Source organism: Engraulis encrasicolus, chromosome 11 (genome assembly GCF_034702125.1).
Source record: "Engraulis encrasicolus isolate BLACKSEA-1 chromosome 11, IST_EnEncr_1.0, whole genome shotgun sequence".
Lineage (NCBI taxonomy): Eukaryota > Metazoa > Chordata > Actinopteri > Clupeiformes > Engraulidae > Engraulis > Engraulis encrasicolus.
This window is the reverse complement of record NC_085867.1, coordinates 36,352,387-36,364,886: the sequence shown is the minus strand read 5'-3', so window position 1 is coordinate 36,364,886 and position 12,500 is coordinate 36,352,387. Positions and strand designations below refer to the sequence as shown.

At 41.9% G+C, this 12,500-nt stretch overlaps 1 long non-coding RNA gene across 1 annotated transcript; it reads left to right on the top strand.

Moving 5' to 3' along the window:
• Positions 1–9,585: 9,585 nt before the first annotated feature.
• On the top strand, positions 9,586–12,196 carry LOC134458964 (uncharacterized). Its single transcript, XR_010036720.1, has 5 exons — positions 9,586–9,674; positions 9,987–10,078; positions 10,316–10,433; positions 10,544–10,626; positions 11,094–12,196. It is a non-coding gene; the product is annotated as an uncharacterized LOC134458964 (long non-coding RNA).
• Positions 12,197–12,500: the final 304 nt, after the last annotated feature.

The following is a 12,500-nucleotide window of genomic DNA, read 5'->3' as shown; positions in this document are numbered from 1 at the left end:
TGTGTGTGTGTGTGTGTGTGTGTGTGTGTGTGTGTGTGTGTGTGTGTGTGTGTGTGTGTGTGTGTGTGTGTGTGTGTGTGTGTGTGTGTGTGTGTGTGTGTGTGTGTGTGTGTGTGTGTGTGTGTGTGTGTGTGAAAGAGAGAGAGAGAGAGAGAGAGAGGCCAGAAAAGTTGTGCATAGGTATCTAAGTATCTTACATAGTTTTGCTGTGAGCTTATTTTACATATTCATCCTATACCATAGCGAGTCTTTGAGAGAGAGAGAGAGAGAGAGAGAAAGTGTGTGTGTGTGTGTGAGTGAGAGAGAGAGAGACAGAGACAGAGACAGAGACAGATAGACAGAGAGAGAGAGAGCAGGGCATAGGGCCAAAAGAGCAAGGCCTCAGGTCAGGGTGGCAGCCTGTAAATAGCTGATGGATGGTGTGTCAGCCATATTGGCCAATGTCAGCGTCGTCACAGTCATGGCCATCAATGACCAATTATTAGCTAATCATGCTAATGCTAACTATAATGCTAATGCGACCCCACCCCTACAGACACACAGCTGTTATACGAACCTAGGGGGATGTCAGAGCAGGCTTGATCAGGCCATCAGATAACCATGGTGGTGTCCGTTCCCACAAATTTCAAACTGATGTGTTAATGGCAAAAATGTGAGTGCTTGGGAAACAGCAAGTTACATTTGAACTGAACCATGATGACAACATAGATGTCAAGAGGTTCATCCAGGTGAACTAGCGGAAATCAACGACATATTACTGCTCGGGCTGATAGGGCCCAGGCCCAGGGGTCCAAGAGTCAAGTCAGAGATTCTTTAATAGAGATATGCCAACATAATAGGTTTCTATGGGCACCTAACGCGACCAGGTTCCGGTCTGCCTAAAGGGGCGTGTCATAATGCTCCTACAATGAATAGAACAGTCCTTAGGTCTGCCTAGGTCTGCCTAAGGGGGGCCATAATAGAACCAGGAAACAATGGGCCAATGGAACCTCTCTCTCTCTACTCTCTCTGGTCAAGTACCTGGGAGGTCTTTACATAACATCATCACTAAACCCTGAAATCTTTTGGAAACTTGCGGCGCCATGAAGGGGCGTTGTCGTTGTCTGGCCTAGAGGCCTATGGAGTCATAATCCGTCTCCGGTTGTCATGTGGGGTGAAGTAAACAACATAAGTGAAAGTAAGTAAGCAACACACCATAAGCTGTTAGAGTATGAATTTTAGATCCGAATATAATTGGTATGGGGACAGACACCAGAACCGCTCTGACGTTCTAGACGTGAACATGTTTTGCCTGTTAAGTCTTTAGATTTTTGCGTTTTCAGACTCCAATGACAAGTTTGCCAGAAGGACAAGAAGCCAAGACAGCAATAGCACTACAGGTGGTTACCAAGGTAACCATCCTAGTGGGTTACACAATAGATAGATAGATAGATAGATAGATAGATAGATAGATAGATAGATAGATAGATAGATAGATAGATATATAGATAGATAGATAGATAGATAGATAGATAGATAGATAGATAGATAGATAGATAGATAGATAGATAGATAGATAGATAGATAGATAGATAGATAGATAGATAGATAGATAGATGGACATCTGTGACATTCTTTCACATTAGGACCTCATGTCTGCAACAACACTATAAAGTTCTTAAGCCCTAAGGTTGTTATTTTGCGTGATTGCTTTCTCAGACAACGTCAGGATAATTCCAGTAATTTCCGTGTGTGGGGGGGGTTGGCGTCACTTTACATTCACAACTCCTCTCCAACACACACAGACACCCTGTTTACATCCCCCAATTATACTTTCATTTGCTCACATCACATCCATGAATGTATTATTAAAAATATATATACAAATTTGTGTGGTAACAGGAAGAGACGTGAGCAATGAGCGTTTTGACAGTTCGTAGCTAACATTAGCGTGTTTCCACAGGTTAACTTCTCTGTGAACTATCCACCCGAGTGACATGACCCTGAGCAATACAATCCCTCGCCAAGTTTTTCCCCCTCCTCTTTCTGCCCTTTTAATTTCATGTCTTTTCTGCGTCTTACATGAACTGACTGAAGGATTTGTGGAAATTGCTCCCCGTTCCATTTGGCTGTCATAGAGAATATCGTCAGTTTAGGCTGTGGCCTAAAAGTGCAACTCCCCACTTCGGTACAGCACACACAGACGCAAGATAACATGACACACACATGGACACATTCATGCAAGTACACATGTACAGTGCATAAAGTCCAAGCATATAGAAACACACACGTACACGTACACGCGCGTGCACGCACGCACGCACGCAAGCACGCACGCACACACACACACACACACACACACACACACACACACACACACACACACACACACAGACATTACACAAACACACACGCGTGCACACACGCGTGCGCACGCACACACACACACATATACTCACGCACATGCATGACCCCGTTCCCTGGCAGCCTACGCCGCGGCTGTTTTGACATGTCACCAGTATGAGAAGTGACTGTGTTTATATACATGCAGGGCTCACATCCTCCCCCTGTCTGTCACTGCCCCTTAGCGTCAACAGCAGGACGAGAGACGAGGCCCCCTCTCTCCTCAGCTAGGGCCGTTCCAAGGCATTTGTGGGGCCCTAGGCAAACTAGGGGCCCCCTTTTTCCCTCTTTTGAATCTATTGAGGAAGGCCCACGTCAAGAGAGATTTTGATAGCAGTATAATTCCACTTTTTGGTCATTGGCAAAGAGAGACTTGGTGGACCCTTTTCCCCCTCTTTAAACTATAGGGGAGTGGCCCCTTCCAGAGACATTTTGATAGCAGTTACTGTTGCATTACACCTTTCGGTTATTGAACTTGCTAAGTGTTGTCATTGCTGCCATTTAAAGGTGCACTATGTAATATTTTTAGTACTTTATTTCCAGAGTTCATGCTGCCCAATCCCAAACTTAACCTTTTTAACAAATACTCACCACCATCAAATTGTAAGTATTCATTATGACTGGGAAAATTGCATTTTTCACACATGAAAAGGTGGCCATATCCGTCATTTTAAACTTCTAGAAATAGATTTTTAGCTGCAAAACTTACTGTACTTTGGTCATAGTAGTAGGCCTAAATGTTAGTTTATTACTTATAAATATTCATGAAAGTATCAAATTTGGCAATAGACAGCACAGTTTCGATGAGTAGCATAGTTGCATTACCTACTCTGGCCATGATCCTACATAGTGCACCTTTACGCGTAAATGCAGGCGCACAACCAGTCATTAACAGGGGCTCCCCTTTCAGTTGGGGGCCCTTGGAAATCACCCAGTCTGCTTGCCTGGTGGTGACAGGCCTGCTCCTCTGCGCTGCACTACACTACATATCCCACAAGTCCCACATGTGCTTCCCATTTCCCCTCAACCCTCACAGAACATGGCACGCCATCACTCGCCATTAGCCTCCGTTTGAATCAGATGCTGTCAGACATTAAGGTAATATTACAAGCCAATAAAGAATTTAAGGACCTCGGGCTCCCCCTCCACCCTTCCCTAAGGAGGGTGGCCGTAGAGGACGCCTGATCGGAATGTGGAACAAACTGGGAGCAGGTTAGGTGTGATGATAAAAGCAAAGGACAACCTTAATTTGTCTCTCTTCCTGAAATTTGTATGCGTCAGCGTCACCACAGCACACCACACCCCTTCCCCTCTGTGTGTGTGTGTGTGTGTGTGTGTGTGTGTGTGTGTGTGTGTGTGTGTGTGTGTGTGTGTGTGTGTGTGTGTGCGTGGTGCATGTGGGAGAGAGAGGACTTGCTGAAGAGTAGGAATTTGTATGCCGTGTGTGTATGTGTATGTGTGTGTGTGTGTGTGTGTGTGTGTGTGTGTGTGTGTGTGTGTGTGTGTGTGTGTGTGTGTGTGTGTGTGTCTGTGTCTGTGTCTGTGTCTGTGTGTTATGTGTGTGTTTGTGCATGCGTGGGTGTGTGTGTGCGTGTCTTTCTTAGTATCCGTGAGAGTATGTGTGTATGGCAATTTGTATGCTTCATAAAATGACACTCTAAAAAGAGCTGGGTTATTACTTTGACTAAACCCATGGGTCAATTGCTTTTCTAGAAAAAATGGGTTAAATATAACCCATATTGGGTTATTTTTCTGACCAATTACCTGGGTTATTGACCAAACCCACATCAGCACCCAGGCCCTGGGTCATTTCAACCCTGTAATCTAAGTTATCTTGTCAACGATATTTGAATTTTGAATTTTCAAAACGGTTACCGGGCTACCAACGTCCAGAAGAGAGGACATCGGATGGCTTATGAAAGCATTGTTTCGGTAAGTGTGCGCCTTTTATGTATATAAACTTGTCATAATATTGCTTTTCGCGGTGTAAATGTGCGTCAGCCGTGAGTTCCTGTTTGTGGAAAGCAAAGGCACATTTCATAGAAAGTTACACATTTCGAGTAATAGGTGGAAACGGTATTAACTAGTCTTTTAAGGGGAGCAAATGAATAAGCACTAGGTCATAACTGCAGCGGTTTGCTGCCCTGTGGTGGATTTGGGAATATAGATGCTTGCTTTAATGAATTTTACAAATGTAGGCTACATTTCATTGGAAAGTTACATGTTCCTCCAGCCTTCGTCCGTGTTCTGTCAACGGTGGTTAGTTAGCTACCGTAAGTCATAATGTTAGCCCTTCTGGCATTCATTTGGTTGTTATTTCGCTTAATATAGCTCATAACGGATGGTTGGCTGTCAGGTTGGGCGGATACTTTTTAGGTAGATTGTGTGTCCACTACACCGGCGATACCTAATGCAGGACGCTAAACTGACACAAATTATATCTAGCCGCTACTTCACCTGCTCAACTCAACCTAGAATGCAATAACGACAGCATTTTCGTTCGGGGGGCAAGCTGGCATCTGAAGACTGTCTTCGGTTACCACAAGTGTCATGTTAATTCTACATCAGGGAAGTCGATGAACTTTCTTCTTTTTTTTGTATCACCTAGAACTAGTTTTGTGGGTGCAAGTGCTTGTGTTACTTCGCCTGCGATATTCTGAGCTCACTGCGAGTCCGAACTCTGATAAAGGCAGAGGGAGAGCTCGCGCATAATACCGGCATGTTAGGTGTGGTAAGTCGCATCATGTGCTTGGTCAGCTTGCTTGCGCAAGAAAATGTTGTCGCGACAATGGTTTATTGTTTGTGTTAACTGACGTTTCTTATCTCGGCTCGTATGTGCTTTGCTTGTTTGTCGTAGCTTGTGTACTACATAACTGTTTGATTACCGTATGCGGATGAAGCTGGCTGCGTGGGGAACTGTTTACATTCACCTGTCGTTGTGTTCCAAAATCATAAGGCTTTAATGCGAAGGGTTATAGTTAGCCAATTTCTCTCTTTCACGAGCAGGGATTTGTTGCTTTGTTGACGCTACAGGGAAGTTTCCTGGTTTAAAGAAAGTTGTGGCTAGAGAGCTCTATAGGCAATAAGGCAACAGCTACTTCAACAAGCTATGCATGATAGCTGATATCAGCCGCAAATCGTGCGTGTGTTGTCCCAGAGACCGTTTAGTTCTAGTGTGACTGTGTGATATTGTACTCTGTAGTATGTGCAGTATTTCCGAAGACTGGTTGGTTTATATTTTTGTTATGTTAATGTAAATGAAATATGTAAAGTTGTTGTGTGCACTACAGTAGTGAGACAAAAGCCTTTCATATATTTAGGTTGCCTGTATGTTTTGAAGGTGTGTCTGCAAAGCTCTGTAACGTTTTGTCTGTTTTTGTTTTTTGTTTTTTGTTTTTTTAAATCTCTTATGCTCTGGATAAGATGGACGTCTTTCCTCTGACCTGTTACCAAGACAGCTGGATGTGTAAGAAGCTGGAACTAAGTCACTGAAGAAGTAAACCGATGAAAACCGATTTGGATTGTCTGAGAGATGTAAGTGACTGAGTTCAGGACAAATGTGTATGTCAACTGTATTGTAGGCCTATTACTTTAACAATAAAATCACAATAACTGCTTATTTTTTGGCTGTAGGACACAAGTAAAAGGAGAAGAATGCTGCTCAGCTGGGTTGGCGATGCTCTTGGATATCATCAGCACATGTATGAAGTAAGTTTTTTAAATCAATGCACAACAGCAGGCGTTAATGCGCGTGCACGCACGCACACAGGGGCGCCTGCAGACTTGACCAGTAAGGTACGCACCAACCCCTACACCCCCCCCCCCCAAAAAAAAAAAAAAAAACAAACAACTTGTTGACGTTGACAAGTTGTATACGGTTTTGAAAAACGTTTGGCTATTTTGGCTATATTGGCGTTTCACTTCTTTAGGGGCAGGCAGCCATGCATACGCTTATTACTATTTAAAAAAAACTACAACATGAAGTGACTTCCCCGACTATGCTACTACGAAGGCCTGCATGCATGCACTTGTGTTCTCTCTCGTGCACGGGGATGAAACTGACAGACGCCATATCATACAACTTTTCAAGCGTTATACTTTTCGACTCCGGTAGAAAGTTGGGGCAGAGGTGTCTGCTGCAGCATGAATGAAGTTCACGTCACAAACATGGCTGAGCTGGGACCATAAAAAGCCCGGGCACGTTGTGCAAGAAAAGGCAGAAAGCGACTACATCAGCCTGTTAACCCACCGGGGAATGCACCGAATGTTAGTCCAGGCTGATCCCAAATCAGAACCACCGACGCACTCGCACACAAATCGCAGAATGCTGTTCATATCAGCAAACGGGAAAACGTGCGCATTAGAAACACCCAAACTGCATGTCATCAAAACATGCAGAATTGCTTTAGAACTAATGCTTTCCCGAACATAATGCGTAGCACACACAGCTAACCAGCTGTCAGTCCTGCCGTCCAAAGCTAGTACAAAGCAAAGTTCCGTACCTCTCATAAAACCGTCTATGTAGAAAGCCACAATACACAGAACGGTAACCAAAACACTTTAGGAAATATGACACCAGAAGCAAAGTACCCTATAATATTTGCCGCGGCGGGCTCAGTGATGAATGTAACAGCTTAGCCTACCTGTACTGGTACCATCCAATGTCTTCTTGCTAGCCCACATGACAACTGGTTTTTGGCTGCTTGAAACTTGTCACCTTCAAGACATTGACTTCGGTTATATGATTTTTCTGCCATCAGCGACGCCACGTCATATGTGTTATTCCAAGTGGGAAATGGAGAGCTGTCTTTGCTAACTAGAACTACTAGACTTAAATTTGTGGACTATCTGACTGGAGGTAGCCGCTCAAGTTAGAATTCAGCTGATGGAACTAGAACTTGCTGCTGTATCTTTTTTTTCCCAGGAGCGCGCGAGTTTTACGCACAGAGGCAAAAGGCAGGCTATCTGCCTTTGTAAATTAATGGTGCCCAGCCATAATCTATGCTCTTTAATTTGCTTCATGCTGCTTTTTCTCGTATAATATGTTGCATTGTCACAACATTCATAGAAGACACAATAGGCGTAATATTTATTTATTTAAAAAAAAAAAAAAAAAACTCCCTCCACTGGTGAAGGTACGCACAGTGCGTACGGCCGTACGGCTCCAGGCGCCCTTGCACACACACACACACACACACACACACACACACACACACAGACACACACAATGAGAGCTGGCCTGATATTGTTCTTTGATTCTGTGAATTTGTATGGAATGCCTACAGTACTGTCTGGTGTCACTTCAGACAATTTTGCAACGGTTTACTGTATGTTCTGTCTATTTGTCTGCCAAACTCTCAAACTTGTTGTCTTTCTTTTTGTCTTCCTCTTTGGGCACCGGTAGGCACAGAGTCATTCCGGTAGGCACAGAGTCGTTCCTCGATGGACGTGATGACCTGGCACCAAAACAGCTTAATAGGCGAGTACATCTATGAAAAAAAATACCTAACCCCAAATAAATTGATACAAAAGGTTTTTGAACTGATTTTGTTACCTCTAAGTGTCCTTAATAACATACTAAAAATCTAGGAAAATCTGACTTCAGGAAAGGTGTCATTTTCAAGATCAAAGTTTTTTAAAATAAAGGTTACTACATGATAATTACATTGGCATGAACTAACATGTTTTCAGGATCTGTTTGTTTGGAGTGCTGTTTGGGTGGATAAAGACACTACTGCTATGATAATATCCATGTGCTGTTTGTCAGGGCACATCATCAGTGATGAATCATGGTGTCACTAGGTATTTTGGGTCTTTCAGCAGCTGAACTGAATAGACAGTAGCTACTACATGTGTAAGTAGAGGGCAAGGTGAAACGGTTGGTACTGGAGACAGACAATGTCCTGAAAGGACATAGGGCTTTAGCATAGCTTTCGGGTAAGCCAGAGTAGGGCCTGTTGTAGCTTCATAGGCAAGGGTCAGGGCCTTGTATTCAATTAGGGCATGAAAAAGAGGACATGACTGGGAAACTGAGGCTATGTGGTCAGAGAATAATAGATGGTCATCAACAATGACACCTAGATTTCTTGTGACCTTATTTGAGGCAACAGTAGCAGAATCCATATGAGCTCGATATCATGGCAACCTAAATCTTTGGCTGGGATCACCAGCAGTACATTTGGGCGAGGCTCAACTGAAGGTTGCATTCCTTCATACTTGTGGATAGTTCAGAGAGGCAAGCGGAAATGTGTGTGACCATGGAGTCATCTGGCACAAAGTAACTGTGCTTCATCGGTGTAACAGTAGTATGAGAAGCTGTGAGAACAGATAACATGGCCCAGTGATGTGGTGTACATGGCAAATAGGAGTCCCAGCACCAGCCTTTAGGACACCTCTGTGGAGAGGCTATGATTTGAGGACAGCTGACCTTGCCCTTGATACATGCTAAGAATGATACCACCAGAATGTCTGGAAGAACTTGAGACACATAAAACTCAATTATTTATCTAAGAGAGATGTTAAATAATCATGTTTTGAAAAAAAATGCTAGCTGGTGTGTCTGCACAAAGATTTTTAGATTTACTACAAAACAAAAAGAGATGTCCATAATCTCTTCTGAAGATATCTTCTGGCTTCCTAGAAACAAAATAAAAGAGTAATTTTGAGCTTGGCTTTTTTAGATTTTGAGGTTTTGCATTTTGAAATTTAATGCATATTTAATTAGATATAGTCCAATTACCATATTAAAACATAACATTTCAGAAAACTTGATATACATTTTTTTTCCTCACAAATATGTGAGTAATCACCGGATTAAGTTTCATGGTGATATTGGCAAGCTACATTTTTTGGCCTATTCACCTGGAGTGTCTCTTGACCCTTATAATAAGCCTATGGCAGCCATGTTGAAAAACTCATTTCGCAAAGTCAGATTTTACTAGATTTTTAGTATGTCATTTAGCAGGTCCAATAGTAATAGAATCCATAAAAAAACCTTTTGTATCAATTTTTTTGGGGTTAAACCCTAAATGTACTCGCCTATAATGTGTATGAAGCTGTCTGCATCGAGGGAAGAACCCAGCACTGAAATGTTGAGTGTATGATCCAGTTATTGTAAACATGGGTGCCAGTTGTACTATATATTTCACAGTAAAATCCCAATTACTATTACAATACTCATAGTTATTCATTCTTTTTCTGCTGTAGGACACAAATGAAAGAAGAGTACTTCTGCTCTGCTGGGTCTGCGACACTACTTATCCGAGGAGTCCTCAAACATTAGGATGTAGGAAGTAAGATCTTTATATGTCATGCATAACAGCCCATGCATGCACGCGCGCACACACACACACACCACACATATGCTCATACACACACGTACAAAACATGCGCATGCACACCCCACTCTACACCACACACAAATAAACACACACAACCTTAAAGGAAAATCCCTACTAGTTTCAACATCCAATTATATTGTTCTCACTACCACTGGCTTGTCAGGACCCAACAACGCAGTTCAGGATAAATGTGTATGTCAACTGTATTGTAGGCCTATTACTTTAACCATGAAATCACAATAACTGCTTATTTTTTGGCTGTAGGACACAAGTAAAAGGAGAAGAATGCTGCTCAGCTGAGTCGGCGGTCACACTACTTATTCAAGAAGCTCTTGGATATCATCGGCATGTGTGAAGTAAGTTTTTTTATATCAATGCACAACAGCAGGCGTTAATGCACACACACACACACACACACACAATGAGAGCTGGCCTGATATTGTTCTTTGATTCTGTGAATGTGTATGGAATGCCTACTGTCTGGTGTCACTTCAGACAATTTTGCAACGGTTTACTGTATGTACTGTCTATTTGTCTGCCAAACTCTCAAACTTGTTGTCTTTCTTTTTGTCTTCCTCTTTGTGCACTGGTAGGCACAGTCATTCCGGTAGGCACGGAGTCGTTCCTCGATGGACGTGATGACCTGGCACCAAAACCACTTAATGTGTATGAAGCTGTGTCTGCATCGAGGGAAGAACCCAGCACTGAAATGTGAGTGTATGATCCAATAATTGTAAACATGGGTGCCAGTTGTACTATATATTTCACAGTAAAATCCCAATTACTATTACTCATAGTTATTCATTCTTTTTCTGCTGTAGGACACAAATGAAAGAGGACGTCTTCTCTGCTGGGTCTGCGACACTACTTATCCTAGGAATCCTCAAACATCAGGATGTAGGAAGTAAGATCTTTTTTATGTCATGCATAACAGCCCATGCGTGCACGCACGCACACACACACACACACACACACACACACACATACAAAACATGCACGTGCACACTCCACTCTACACCAAACACAGATAAACACACACAACCTTAAAGGAAAATCCCTACTAGTTTCAACATCTAATTATATTGTTCTCACTACCACTGGCTTGTCAGGACCCAACATCCTCTTTTTTCCAGCCCTGTCCGTCATCTAATTCTAATGAGTGCATGATCTGTTTACATATAAAACAGACATAGCGTGTAGCACCCAAAATGCACATGCAGTCAAGTCAGAAATAACATTTATATATATATATATATATATATATATATATATATATATATATATAATTTCCCTAAACCATATGTTTGATGACTGAGATGGAAGAGCCATGTCTTAATCATTAACACTTTTCTTTTGTTTTGCTTTTTCAAGACTTATGGTGAGATGCCAAGAACCGCCATGAGGGATATGCAACCTGCAGCTTCACCATGCTTTTGGGAGATCATGTACTACGTGAACCTTGAGTATCTACAAGCCAGCTACTTTAAGTCCTTGAAAGGGTAGTGATGTCATTCAAGCCAGATCACGAGACAAGGTCCTGTACAAACTGTCAATCTAAGTGTTGCGACATCCCTGTCAGTTCTTTTGGACTGAATACATGCTGTGTTTGAAATGTATTATTCGGATAACCTCCCATCAGGGAATACCTTGTCTGTTTATGACGGATGGACATGCCATTGACATGCAGTGCACACTTTGATGTTTTTTATTTTAATGTTTTCTATGTTTTTCCGATGTTCTTTTTTATTTATGTTCTGTTATATGCTGGTTATGTAAGTACTGTATGGAATGTAGTGACTGTAGAGCCCAAGACAAATTTCAACCTGGGGACAAAAAGTTCACTCCACTCTGTTAGCGCAGTTATGGATGCACTGTAAATTTTGTAATTAACCAAAAGTACGGTGAGAAGCCTGTTTGTGCAGATGGACCTGCTGGCGGGCCTGTTTACTCATAGCTAAAAAGCAACATATTCTCTGTGCAAAGCACATGGGCTCTTTGCAAAGGGGTTAAACATTTTCATGTGCTGTTTTACAGTGTGCTATACAAAAGGTAAGGTGAAACTATTTTTTTGAAATTCTATAATTGTACAGTGTCACTGAAATCAAATGGTGCATTGGTAAAACTGAACCATTTCCTTTAATCCCGTTTAGCAGAGCCTATGTTTGAACTATACTGTCACCAATATTGTAATGACTGAGTTTTAACCTGTTACTTAAGGCTCTTGGTAATGTCATAGCAATGTTGCTATGATGTAGTTGAGTCTTTTCAGTCATGAGTGATCAGTCTTGCTGATAACCCGTCTTTGCAAAGAGGCTACAAAGATGCATGTAAATTCAATTAAGGTTTTATTGCTCCAATGCTATCATGTGTTAATGCTACACTGCTGTGATTTGCATCTTTATAGTATACTTTTATGAAATGTATTGTTAATTATCTTCATTGTTCAGCAATAAAAAAAAAGATCTGAAATATTATGCATTCTTGTATTTTGTTTTTTTAAGTTGATCTTAATTAATGCATTGGTCAACAATTCTGGTATATTTCACCCTAATGTAACAATGTTAAGTCATAATTGTTTTTTTGTAAATCCCCTTGCAATTTAAATACCCAATATTGGGTTAAAGTATGAACCCAACAAAGAAGTCAATATGACCCAATAATGTGGTAGCAGGTCTGACCCATTTAATGGGTTCTTTTAACACACAAATTGGGTCAGAATGACCCATTTAGTTGGTTTAGGGGAATGACCCAATGTGAGGGTTAAAATATTTTAACCCA